Genomic DNA, 14,329 nt, shown 5'->3' with positions numbered 1-14,329 from the left:
AAGGCTCTGCCTACAAAAGTACCTAAAGCAAATTTCACAGCTTGAATGGTATAATCATGTAAGCCAATACATTCTTCTCTTATTTCTTAGCAATATGCACCAGAGTGATGATACATCAAAAAATAAAGATCATTTTAATTAAAATAAAAGATAAATAAGTTTACATTTTTGCTCATTCTAAGAGAATATAGGAAAAACAGGAGCAATATATGGGCAATGTAGAACTTTTTCTTTCAATCTCACTATAAAATGTATGGATTTTAATATAAATGTTACATTGTGTCCAACCTAGGAATGAAATCTGAACAGCCCATGTGTATCAAGCAACCAGAGTATTAAGAAAATACTCTCAGAAACCTCTATTCTGGTTACAAAAGAGAACATGCATATCTGAGCAGAAGTTCATTTTCAAAATCCCAGCAGAAGATTTAAGGAGTTCTGTGGAGTAGTCTGTAAATGAATGTGCTGAGTCAAAGGTGAGTATGTCCCTGGCAAATGCTACTTCTAACTCCTATAACTAAGTGGACAGTCTTCCTGGAAAGAAAGGCATGATTTTATTTATATTTTAAGAAAATATAACAAATACTTTCTAACAAACTAAATATCTTAACCCAAGGGATCAGACTGATTTTATTTAAGTTATGCTCTTCCATCGAAAATATTTTGTAATATGTTGAGAAATAAAACCTATTAAAATAGATTAGATTGAGTGGATAGATGTACATGTAAACATATGCATACATGCATATAAACACATATACATATACATATATATGTAATGAGAGATAGAATGGGAACAAATGAATCAGTCATGGGTTACTTCAAAGCCCCAGAGAAGTTTACCAAATTATGATAGTAGTTAGCATTGTTTTTTAAATGGTTAGCATTTTTAAGTGTCCATTGTTCTGTTCACTACGCCAAACCTTTACCTATATTAATTAATATAATACTCATATAATTACTTTAAAGACAGGTATTATTATATAAGTGTTCCCATTTTACAGAATAGCTCCAAGATGAAGATTTAAGTAGCAAGATTTGAATCCAAGCATTTTGGTCCCAGAGTATCCTCTTAAACACTGTATTCTATAGCTTCCTTCCATCATTCTATCAAACATCAGTTCTGAGAGCCATTCTTCATGTATGCTAAAAAACATCATGAAACATAAGTTCAAGTTAAAGCCATGTTAGAATAATCCTATTGCTTTATAGACTTTAATATACTAATGTGCATTATGGTTGGCTAGAACATACATCCCAAATTTCGTGGACCACTAGCTCCTCTTATCATATACCATTTTGAAAAAAAATAGTGTTTTCATGAAACACATTTGAAAAATGTGCTGCATGATTGTGCCTTTAAATAACATAGTTTTAAAATATTATTAATATGGAATATTAGTCCATATTTTTCACTCTTAAAATGTTATCACAGATTTTTTTTTAATTTACTGTGTGAGAGAGAGAGAGAGAGAGAGAGAGAGAGAAAGAGAAAGAGAGAGAGATGGAGGATGTGTGTATGCATGGGAGGGGCAGAGCGAGGGGAAGGGAGAGAGAATCCTAAGCAAGCTCCATGTTATGTTATTAACGTGGAGCCTGACACAGCTCTCGAACCCACGAACCATGAGATCATGACCCGAGCCAGAACCAAGAGTCTGATGCTTAACTGACTGAGCCATACAGGTGCCCCATGCTATCATCAATATTTTAAGTTGTGTTCCCAAGTGCTTTATACCAATTTTTGAAAAATATTAATTCATACACTCTAGAATCTGAGAATGTTGATGATATACATACATATTTTTACATTAAAAATAGTATTCTAACTATTGAAACTTTAGAGACTTACTAAATGTTTTTGAATATAAAAATCATCAGGGGGCATACTCTGTGATTCCAACATTTTCTTGGAGATCCATATGGAAAGGAATTTGTCTTTTAAAAATATTGAATAAATTATTTGTGATGGCTTTCATGGAGATTAAATAAATGGTTAAAATTAGCCTGTTTTTCTATAAGAATAATCTTGGACCTTGTAATACCTAAATATGAAGATAATACGTTCAAAAATCAGAAGTACTCCACGATCTAGGAAGTGCAATAAAACTTAATGATTTAGGATATATTTTGATAGATATAGTCATGGAAAGAGAGAGAAAAAGAGAAAGAAAAAGACCAAGCAATCCAGAGAAAGAGTGCTGTATTCTCAGATTTAATATATTTTTCCATAAACTCCAAATACTTTTATATTTTTGATATAAATTGTAAAGTGTTTAAAATTTTATGCCTTGAATTTTGTGCTTACAAAACATAAGTTTTAACTTCAAAAGGCAGCTAGCCTTTCCTTACCAGATTTTTGCTATTTATTTTTAAGCTCAAGTTAGAAATTTTAGATGACTTTCATTCAAATATGCATATATTAACAGTAATCTACAAAAAATTTAAATCTTTAAGCACTTTCTATGGATTTAAATTGTGGTGGAACACAGGTCCTCCAAAAGTTTTAGGTGAAGTCCTTATCCACGTAGCGTTCTAGTTTGCTGGCTCCTATATTTCATAGGAAGATAATTAAAAAGTGCACATTTGAAGTACATTCAAATATTTCTATACAATGCTCTCAACTCAAATCTTTAAGACAATAGCATCATGAGTATATGGCCTTCTGATATAAAGAACTAGCATATTTAAATTGTTTTCCTAAAAATGAATGACTTCATTTCCTATCAAAATACTCTACCTTTCATCCTTCTACTTTTCAACCTTCAGCAAGGTTGATTCTTGCTTTGTAACAGAAAAAAAAAACAACATGAAATAAGCAAGTGTCATCATTATAAGTTTTAGGAAATGGCCAAGTATCAAAATATCCAAAAATAAACCATTTGATTCGTGAGTTACTTTTAGAGATAATCTATGAGGACCTTTCTATTACCTATCTACTTAATATTGTATAGAGAAAATTTTGAGTATTTTGAGCTGAGTTTTACGATTCATCTCTAGGGTTTAGATGTCATATAAAAACAGGGTTGAAATAGAAAAAGGTAATTCTCTGCTAAGAACTAACGACTTTTCTTTCGTTTGAACAATGCAGTGCTAACACGTTCAGTGTAACATTTGGGGTTTGGGATTGACAATAAACAAGAAAACTAGGTGCATCTGCTAAAAGGACTCAATGTGAAAATCTCTTCATTCTTTATAAGCTAATTTTGGCAGAAAGAGAATCTGACATCAGCACTGGAACAATGAGGCAAAAATTTCTATCACTTCTTTCAAGTCTTGGTTCAAACTCCAGTCAAATTCTTCCTTTTTATCTGTCTCTTGTATGCAATTGCATTTAATAAGTACTACATTAGTTCTCTCTTTGTAATGTGTTATGACCTTTTATTTTGTCATTTCTATGCATACAAATGCAAACTTAATTGACTATCTCTCTTCCTGGTAATAGATTTATTTTCCACCACTTCTTCCTAAATACATGATATATTACTGTGAAACGCAGCAGAGGGTTGGGCTTTCCACCTTCACTTAATTCACTCGTTTTCTGTTTGTTTGGATTCTAAATAATGGCACACTAGGGCCACCATTGGTTGAGCATCTAACATTGACTCATGTCATGATCATGGTACGTGGGTATGAGCCCCATGTCAGGCTCTGCACTGACAGTGCAGAACCTGCTTGGGATTCTCTCCCAGCCCCCCACTTATTCTCTCGTGCTCTGGCTCTCTCTCTCTCTCTCTCTCTCTCTCTCTCTCATAAATAAGTAAATAAATAAATAAATAAAGGAATGCTTCCCAAATTTGCATATCATCCTTGTTTGTGGGGGGGGGCAAGTTAATCTTCTATGTATCTTTTTTTTTTAAATATTTTTAATGTTTATTTATTTTTGAGGGAGAGACAGACAGAGTGCAAGTGGAGGAGGGGGAGAGAGAGAGGGAGACACAGAATCCGAAGGAGACTCCAGGCCCTGAGCTGTCAGCACAAAGCCCGACACGGGGCTAGAACCCACGAGCTGTGAGATCATGACCTGAGCTGAAGTCAGATACTCAACCTACTGAGCCACCCAGGTGCCCCTCTTTTTTTTAAGTTTTATGTATTTGTTTTTGAGATACACAGAGACAGTGTGAGTAGGAGAGGGGCAGAGAGAGAGAACCCCAAGCAGGCACCACACTGCCAACACAGAACCTAATGGGGGTGGGGGAGCTCAAACCCATGAAGCCGTGAGATCGTGACCTGAGCCGAAACCAAGAGTCGGACACTCAACTGACTGAGCCACCCAGGAGCTCCTATATCTTTTCAATTGTGTTACAAGTGCTGCAAACATTCACTTGTTTTTTTGTTTTGTTTTGTTTTGTTTTGTTTTGTTTTGAGAGAGAGAAAGCAGAGGAGAGGAAGAGAGAGAGGGAGAGAGAAAATCCCAAGCAGGCTCTGTGCTGCTAGGCTCATCAACCCTGAGATCATGACCTGAGCCAAGTTCAAGAGCTGGACACTTAAAAGACTGAGCCACCCAGATGCCTCAAGCACTCACTCGTTTTAAAATAAAATTATTTTATAAGTTAATAAGATTTTTTATGCTAATGACAGCTATAATCTGAAATACAAAAGTTAGATATTCACCAACTAAAAACCATACATTTGCAGACTTTCCTGTTTAATTAAAAAACAATACATAAGGTGCCTGGGTGGCTCAGTCAGTTAAGTGTCTGACTTGGGCTCAGGGCATAATCTCAAGGTTCATGAGTGAGTTCAAGCCCCACATTAGGCTCTGTGCTGACAACTTGGAACCTGGAGCTTACTTCAGACTCTGTGTCTCCCTCTCTCTCTACCCCTGCCTCGTTCATGCTCTGTCTCTCTGTCTCTGGCTCTGTCTCTCTCTCAACAAAAGAAAACAAAACAAAATTTTAAAATTAAAAACAAAGACAAATATTATATTATTTAAGTTAGCTGCAGTATGTAAGTCATTAAATATTTAGAGACAGAAAGTTGACCAGTGGTTTCCAATGGCTACCAGGGAGGAATAGAGTTAATTGTTGGTGGATACACAGTTATAGTTTGTGATAATGAAAAAGTTTTGCAGATAGTGATAATAGTTGTACAACTTTGTGAATGTATTTGATTCCACCAAACTGTACACTTAAGATGGTTAAAATGGTACATTTTAAGTATACTTATTTTATTAAAATCTTAAAAAGTATATATACTTTATATACATACATATATGTTTTGCATGTATTATGTATATATGTATACATACATACAATGTGTATATGTACATATGTATATTATAGTTTAATACCATGCTACATCTGCTGAATGTCAATGACCTTAAATTGACAGCTAATAAACAAACCAACAATGTACCTATTACCTTTCACATCAACATATAACTTTTTGATCATACATTGTTATGGTCTTTTTTATTTATCAAATGTAATTGGTATATCTTCTCCTAATTGTCCTGAACGCTATATTGAAGTTAAATCTATTTTGGAACCATCACCCAATAATAAACCTTTGAACTTTCTCAGAGCTTCTGATTAGAGGTAAATCAGCCTAAGGGATCATTTTCTATAACGAAGTTCTTTGATAGTCTCTTACTGAAGACTTTGCATTCAGATTTCTACACCCATCCATCAAAATCCCTCAAAGAACTCTGTTATTTCTGTGAATTCAGCTTTCCCATTACCTGTTGAACACACTCCTAGTTACTTCTTCAACGCAGAGAGTACACATTCTGTGGAAAGAAAATACATCCTTACTCTAGAATAAAGGACCACCACTCCATAAGCTAACTTTCTTCGCCGAGTTGCTGGCCATTACCTAGACTCATTGAATTCAGGTTCAGGAGTCTGTTTGCTTTATCCGAATGCATGTGTAGAGGACATAACATTGTTTATTCTTTCTCAGCATTCATTTTCTCTTCTGAGAGTAGGTCCAGTTTCCTTTGGAAATCCAGTATCACATTCTAACCCTCACTCATCTTCAATGCATTTGGTTTGTGTGTGAAAACCCTATCCCAAAACCCACGGGAGAAGACAAAGGTAGTTAATTAGCATGTTCCGTCCTCCTGTCCACTGGACTTATTTCAGTAGACTACATTAATTCCATAGATTAATTTAATTAATTCAATAAATTAATTCAATATAATTAAATCAAAGTAAATTTGTTGAACTCATTTAAAATAGAAGTCATGTCTCTAATAGGTTTGCTAAGCCAGTATAGTTAAGCCAAATTTGTTAGTACCACATTAAAACCATTCCCAGTCAAAGCCTCCCTGACAATGAAGCCAGCAAGTATAAAAGCAAAGCCAGAAAAGACAGAAAAAGTTTCCAGATGATTTCTTGTCAGCACCTGGGGCCACGTTCATCTTAACCTTAAGGATCTGCTCTTGAACATTTTGAGCACTTGGATAAATATGTTCCTACTACTTTTGCTTAAATAAAATTGAGATGAGCTTATGTCCCTTGCCACAAAAAAGAGTTCAATCATGTATTAGCACAGTGTTCCTCAAAAGTGTTCTTGGTGATGACAAGGCGAATCAGAATTATCTGTACATCTAAAACATGCAGATCTTTGTGCCCCACCTTTGACTTACTGAATGAGAATTCATGGAGAATGAGGTCTGGTAATACACTTGTGTTATTCCAATGTCTGAAAATCACTAATCTGGAATTTATTTGCTACTTTCCATTTTCTTGAGTCACCAGGCTTCCAAAAATTTACTTCTATGTTTCCTTCAAATTATTTACATGGTTCTCTTATTTCTGTCTTTCCACCATTTTGAAAAATAACCTGGCCTTGACCTCATCTATCCCTGTGGTAACTACCATGCCTTTTGTATTTAATCAAAGTTCAGGTCCTGGTCTTGGTTAGATCTAGAAATTTCCTTCAGGAATCTTCCTGAAAGAAAAGGGCATTTAGCAGTCCTGAAACTGTAAAAACTGAATTTTACATGGGCCTTATAGCAATTATTACTGTCTGATATGGATTCCACAATGCATCCAAAGGGGTACATTTATGGTTCAAAAGATTTCTGTGTATGGGTTCCAGGGCAGATAAATACCAATGTTGTTGAAAGACTTCTAAAATTGGAGCAGAAAAACACCACAAGTAAGTATAAGGACTAATGCATTTTAAATCTATCACGGACTGTTTTGATGCACAGTGAAAGAGAGAGAAAGAAACACGTTAAGTGTTTTGGGGGCTGATTTGAGAGAGTGAACACAATTCAAAAAGGACTGGGTAGACCATCCGGACAGTCAAGATTCAAGCTTGCTGTGAACTATAATTCAGCAGTCACATCTTTGGTGCCCAGCAACTTTTCCAGGGCTGTGTTTGCTCTGTAGATGTTTCCTTCTGATTTCCTCCTGGTGGTCTGCCTGTTGGAGGTCTTTTCTGTTTCCATTCAGTACACTTTTTGACTTGCTTCCCACTTCCCTGGTTGGTTCATTCAGCCTAATTATGATTATCTGATAAAGAATGGAGGTGACATTTCCAAACCACAGTCCAAGCAGTCTCATTAGGCAGGAAACACTGCCATTTGTCTAATTTAAATAAAAAGGTGTGTTTTACACAGAACAAACCCAAGCAGCCAGCCACAGAAATTCCTTTCATTGGATCTATTTACTTCTCTTCGGTATTCAGTCTGATCTCTTAAGCAACAGGCAGTTATAATAAGAGTTAAATGGTCCTCTAATTTTTCAAATGGAAGTCAGATTTAGAAGGTGTTTGGCTTTTGCAGACCTGCTAAATTCCTAGGCTTACATATTTCAATAGTTAATCATGAAGTAGCTAAAAAATGTTCTCCTTTTTGGAAGTATTAAATAACTACAGAGATTGTTTTGCTCTTTAAAAATGAAAAAATGCAGCAGGGAAAGCAGCTCATGAATTTAATTCTATGGCATCATTTTCAGAAAAGACAGGTTAATAATTGAATGGTGTTGTCAGGAAAGATGGACTATAGAGTAGTTATGAATGTCTGTTGTCAAGTGAACATTTGCTGTTGATGTTGATGTAAAAAGCTAAGACTGACTGAACTTAAAAGAGAACACTGATGGGCGCCTGGGTGGCGCAGTCGGTTGGGCGTCCGACTTCAGCCAGGTCACGATCTCGCGGTCCGTGAGTTCGAGCCCCGCGTCGGGCTCTGGGCTGATGGCTCGGAGCCTGGAGCCTGTTTCCGATTCTGTGTCTCCCTCTCTCTCTGCCCCTCCCCCGTTCATGCTCTGTCTCTCTCTGTCCCAAAAATAAATAAACGTTGAAAAAAAAAAAATTTAAAAAAAAAAAAAAAAAAAAAAGAACACTGATAACAGCTGAGATCTCTAGATAATCTAGAACACTTGGACTCAAACACTTTCATTCTGTCCCCCGAGGATCTGTATGATGAGGAATGTAGGGGACCAGATGTTGGGAATGGGTGACCAGCTCTATTCTATACAGTGGTGGTGAGGTGGAGATTCCCACCTAAATTATCTGAATCCTAGACCTACTAAAAAAGAGATCTCTCTCCTCTGATGTCATGTGCTTTTCCAAAATAGAGAAACTATAGACAGTTGTGCTTTCATGTTCCAAACTGCATATTTACTATGCTTCATCAGGGATAAATCCTGTTTAAGTCCATGAACACATTGAACCACACATGAAGACCACACATTTTTAATATTTTCTGACTTGATAATACACAGTACTTGGATCATCACATAGCAACAGCATTCTTTGCTTTTCATGATTAGTTGGTTAGAGTGGTCAGAGAGTCTTACTAAAATAATCTCATCAACTCTGTTTAGGTTCACATAAGTAGGATATTAACCTGTTGGCACTCTTGGTAGCACAACTTTTATATAATGAGGGACCTGGAGAGTTTAATTTCACACGGACTTCCATATATGGCTCTTTAACAGTTGCATACTGTTGGCCTTTCTTCCATATTTGGCTCTATACCATTTGCATGATGTTGGCTATTCTTCCCATTCCAACTGAATTTCTGACCTGGAGAGGGATGAGTCTCGTTTCACTAATCTTTCCCAAACAAAGACATAATGCAGTTAAACTCTCTTGGTAATTTTTCCTGCGACTCTTAGACTTTTAAAAAATTTTTTATCTCTCCTGCCTTCCTGCCACTAAGAACTAGGCTGTTGGTCTTATTTTTCTTTACATATACTGACCTTATAATATCTTTTAATGATAAAAGGGAAATTAGGGTCAGCGAGAGATCATTCGGTAAGAAAAAAAGTATTTTGTTGACTATTATACTAAAGGATTGAAAATGGAAGAATTGCAAGTATAGATAAAAGGTTTTTGGTGGGGATATGTGATACATTTTGCTCTATTTCTAGTAAAGTATAGACAGTGGATAGTAGAGTCTTGCTATCTTTGTGGGTTTTGGCCAAGATAGGAAAGGAGTCTAATAAGAGAGACTGAACTTGCATATGCTGATTCCTTTAAGTTACACAAAAAGTTTAGACCTGTGTTTTGGTTTCCTTAAGCTAAATCATGGAATTAAAAAGATAATAACAATCTTGTTTCCAACTAAAACTCATACACCCTTATCTGAACAACACTGTTTCCAAAATTGAAGTTTGAACATGAGGTTGGGAACTGAAGTTGGTCTAGTTTCAATAAAAAAAGAATAAACTCAAGTTTGGTCTCTTGTAGTCAAACTTCGAAGTGATTAATTTTTTAAAACTTTTTATTTATTTATTTTGAGAGAGAGAGAGAGAGGCAGAGAGTGAGGGAGAGAGAGACAATTCCAAGCAGTGCAGAGCCCCACACAGGGCTTGAACTCATTAACTGTGAGATCATTACCTGAGCCAAAACCAAAAGCAGGATCCTTAACTGACTGAGCCCCCCAGGCACCCCAAAGTTATAAAAATTAACAAAACCAGTAAATAGACTTAGCAGCAAGATGTACTTCCTGATATGATGCAGTCAAAAGGGCATAATGCCTTTTTGGTCCTCTTGCCAAAAATGCAAACTTGAATTTGACCATGAGGAAACATCATACAAACCCAAAAGGAGAGACATTCTCCAAGGTAAATGTCCAATCCTCTTCAAAAGGATAGAGTCATGAAAGACAAAGATCCTTCCCAATTTGGAGGCGATTAAGGACACATGATGGCTGATTGCAACGTGGGATTATGGATTAAATATTGGGCCAGTAAATAATACATTGGTTGGACAATTGGTAAAATTTGTGCAGTTCTACTGATCACCTAATAGTACTATGTCATTGTTAATTTCCTAGTTTGGGTTATTATAAAACTGTAGTTATGTAAATATGCTATCATTTTTAAAGGCTGGAGAGATGGCATCTGTGAATTCTTTGTACTGTTGTTGCCAGTTTTTAAAATTTGACATTATTTCAAAATGAAAGTTGAAAAAGTTTATGAAAAAATTTGTGATCACAACTGATCACATGAAACCAGATTCCCTAACAGAGTTAGAAAATAATTTGTGTCGTTCAGCTATTCTACTAAACAGGATTACAACACTAATATAATTTGAGAGGTGTATACTCAGAAAATTTCTGTACAGAATGCACAGGAAAACTCAAGTGTGGGAAGATGTAGTCTTTGCTGTTTAGTAGTACACAAATACTATCAAAACCTAAAACCTCTCTTTTAAAAAGCTGGGAAAATATATTTGAAAGTCCACGACACTAAAACTACATGGCATAATTCGTATATTTCCCAGTATGTCAGCAATCACTGCATAATTTTGTAATTTACCAGAATTATTGTTATGAAGAGAAGTTTTCAGTGTATTATACACATGCAAAGAGATCAATTATATATTACAGTGTGGGATATGAGATATTCTCAGATAATATTCATAATGACTAATCACACAATTCGCACCGCAGAGAATCTGATTGTTGGGTAATTTATTTACTTGAAGAAGCACAATATGTGAAAGAACTTACACGTCTTCAGTTCTGACAGAACACAATTATTAAATTATTTTTATGAAGCAGGGCTATTTACAAGTTAGTACAGCCAAGATTTTGTATGTTTAAGTCATCTCTACACCCAACGTGAGACTTGAACTCACATACCCGGGATCAAGAGTTGCACGCTCTACTTACTGAGCCAGCCAGGCACTCCAGATGAAATAGTCTATCTGTCGGAATACTCAATTTATATGTATCGTTTGTGTGATATTTCCTCTCCTTAGAAAAGTTCCCCCTGAATTATACATATGGCAAACTTCCACTTTTTCAAGTATCAGTGCCAACGGCACCTCCTCCAAGAAGACTTTCTTCACTTCCCTAGCAGACATGAGCACACTTTCTTCCATGGTTCATTCCATTGTTGCTTCTGGGATAGGAACTGTCGCATCTCACTGTAATTTTCCATGCAGTGTCCTTCCACACTAGACGCTTGTCACCTTACGAGAGCACCTAGTCCGGGACCCTATTTCGATAAATATGTAAATAAACAATTCGACTTGTAAATCCAGGATTAGGATGGGCTCTTCAGAACCAGTGACACGAGATAAGTAAAATGATGATTTGATTGTGACCTAACCTGATTTCATGGGAAATTGCTTACTCAGATGTAGATGGGCTTTGATATAGCAATTATGGCATTGAATCATTGGGGTCCAGATGTAATCAGCAACAATAATGATAGAAATTACCATGCTCCCATGAGTTATTCTTAGAACTTTTTATCTTTATTTTTATTGACTTAATTTGAGAAAGAGAGGGGGTAAGGGGCAGAGAGAAAGAGAGTACCCCAAGCAGGCTCCGCAATGTCAGCACAGAGCCTGATCCGGGGCTCAGTCTCATGGACCACGAAATTATGACCTGAGCCGAAATCAAAAGTTGGACGCTTAACCGACCGAGCCACCCCAGCGCCCCTACCATAAGTTATTCTTAATTATCAAGATCTAAAACAAGGTTGATTTGTTTAAAAAACAAAACCCCCCAAATTCTCCAATGGCCTGCAAACTGTGAATGTTTTCCACAGAGATTCAAGGAATGTCCATCTATATTCTTCTAATGAGATCGTTGAGGCAGCACCAGGAACATCAGAATCCTTCATATGTTGGCATTAGCCGGGCCATGTAACATTCCAACTAGGCCAGTCTGGGAAGGTTTTGTCCCATAAGCTGCCCAGAGCACACCTCTTCTATTCATGTCCCTGCTGTCTGTCTTAGGAACCAGTGCCCGTAAAATGGAAGATTAATGAGATCATTTCAGCCCTGCTTTGGGCAATCACATTTATCCCTCATCATTCTGCTTCCCCAGCCCTGACATTTAGCCTCTTCTTATACTGCTGTCTGATATTACAAATTGTGCTGGGCAATTTCCCCCAGCCAAAACAGGAGATTTAGAAGCACCAGGGAGTTCTGGAAATCTATCCTGCCCGTCACAAAATGCTTCCTGTCCTGGCTTTAACAGCCCAAGGGAGAGAAGAAATGAGTCTACATCAGGGTGGTGGGGCCACTACAAATAATAGAATCATAAGAGCCACAGAAGCAGGGAAAAAAAAAAAAAAAGACATGTGCTTTTTTTTTTGTAAGAATTACTATCTTGACACCCCAAAAGTAATAGAAGCTGGGAAATTTCTTAAACATTACTTAACCTACCTACCTTAATATGACAGGATTAGTTTCAGCAGAATTATTTTATGGAAAAAAAAAAGAAAAAAAAAAGGATTGTAGCTGATAATTTATACTCCTAACCTTGGTAGTAAAGATGTTTTTGTTAAAAAAGCTAGGGTGTGTGTGGGAGATAGCTGACTTGAGCCACTGCAGTATGTGCATTGTACAGTCCTTATATAGAGGCACCTTCAGGCTCCTGTATCTCAACTGAATTCCAGAGGAAAGGGATTTATAGGAAAGATTGGTGGTGTGCTTATGAGAACTGCTTATTTTGCTTGAATCAAACAAAATAAGAAAGGTTCCACTCAGACTTCATTCCACCCCCTTCCTTGCCCTGGCAACCTATCCGTGTATTTGAGGTCTAAGCTAATTAGTAACTTGGAAGAATCGTAAACATTTTTTTAAAGGAGAAATTCTTCTAGGGGCGCCTGGGTGGCTCCATCGGTTAAGCATCTGACTTCGGCTCCGGTCATGATCTCACAGTCCGTGAGTTCGAGCCCCGCGTCAGGCTCTGTGCTGACAGCTCGGAGCCTGGAGCCTGCTTCGGATTCTGTGTCTCCCTCTCTCTGCCCCTCCCCTGCTCATGCTCTGTCTCTCTCTGTGTCAAAAAAAAACATTAAAAAAAAAAAGAAAAAATCTTCTAAATGCTGGATTGTGGTAAATTTTCCAGTTTTTTGCTTCAGGAATACGTAGAAGTAGAAAGAAGAGGAGGCAGGGGATGGTTCAGAGTACCGCTCACTGTCAATGCCTACCTTGGTTTGGTTGAATGAAGTCAAACACAATCATGGGTGTCCTGACTTAAAAAGTATCTTCACAACTTCCAAATGGAGTCTTCATTAGAAATAAGCTCAGGACTATGTAAGCAACTAACTATTCACTCACTATGGCCACCACCACCCCCGCCCCCCCCCCCGCCAATGGCACCCTCCTCCCAAATGCTGGCAGGTGTACAAAGTGAGTTCTTAGCCTCCAAATTATTTGCCAGCAAGATAGAGCCTTACAGATATTGAAAGTCTGGCCAAATGTATTGCTTCCCCGAGGAAAAGAAAAAAAGAAGGCTCAGAGAGGCTAACAACTCTTCTCCAAAGACACGCAGTCAGCAAGTAACATCCTATAAGAAGGTATGTGAGCTGGAACTCCCAAAATTTTAAGAACAGTTGCAGGGGTCTTTGATGCCCCTTCCCTCCTCCATCTCAAATTCAGAGTCCTTATGCTTTCAGAGAAGGATATAAAAAAATATTATTAATACTAAGGCATAGAGATGGAAACATTTTCATGTGTTTCTCTTGGTATGAATTTTCATCCTTTAATGAATCAGGAATAAAACCAGTTAAATCTGTCAGAGTGCCTATGTGAGCTGACAGATAGAAAAGAGTCAGGGGAAAGTGTCCCAAAATTCTCTCTGCCCCTAAAATCTTATCCAGCTGATATGCCTCTTCTATACATTTGTTAAGAAGTATCCCATGGAAGAGAGGTGTAGAGCACCTTACATCCACAGTCTTGTTTATCTTCTTGGTTCTATCAACCCCACTCCCTGGCTTCAGGTCTCCAGGCCTACAGTAATAGAAAATTACAACTGTCTGTCAAGTCCAGAGAGAGTCTGGTATAGACTGACTCTCTCTCTCTCTCTCTCTCTCTCTCTCTCTCTCTCTCTGTCTTTCTCTTGCCCACTCTCTCAATAAATCACCTGCTTTTTTTTAGCATCACTTAGACACAGTTTTGGCCAAACTTT

The sequence above is a fragment of the Lynx canadensis genome, chromosome B3 (assembly GCF_007474595.2).
Source record: "Lynx canadensis isolate LIC74 chromosome B3, mLynCan4.pri.v2, whole genome shotgun sequence".
Taxonomy (NCBI): domain Eukaryota; kingdom Metazoa; phylum Chordata; class Mammalia; order Carnivora; family Felidae; genus Lynx; species Lynx canadensis.
This window is presented reverse-complemented; position numbering follows the sequence as displayed.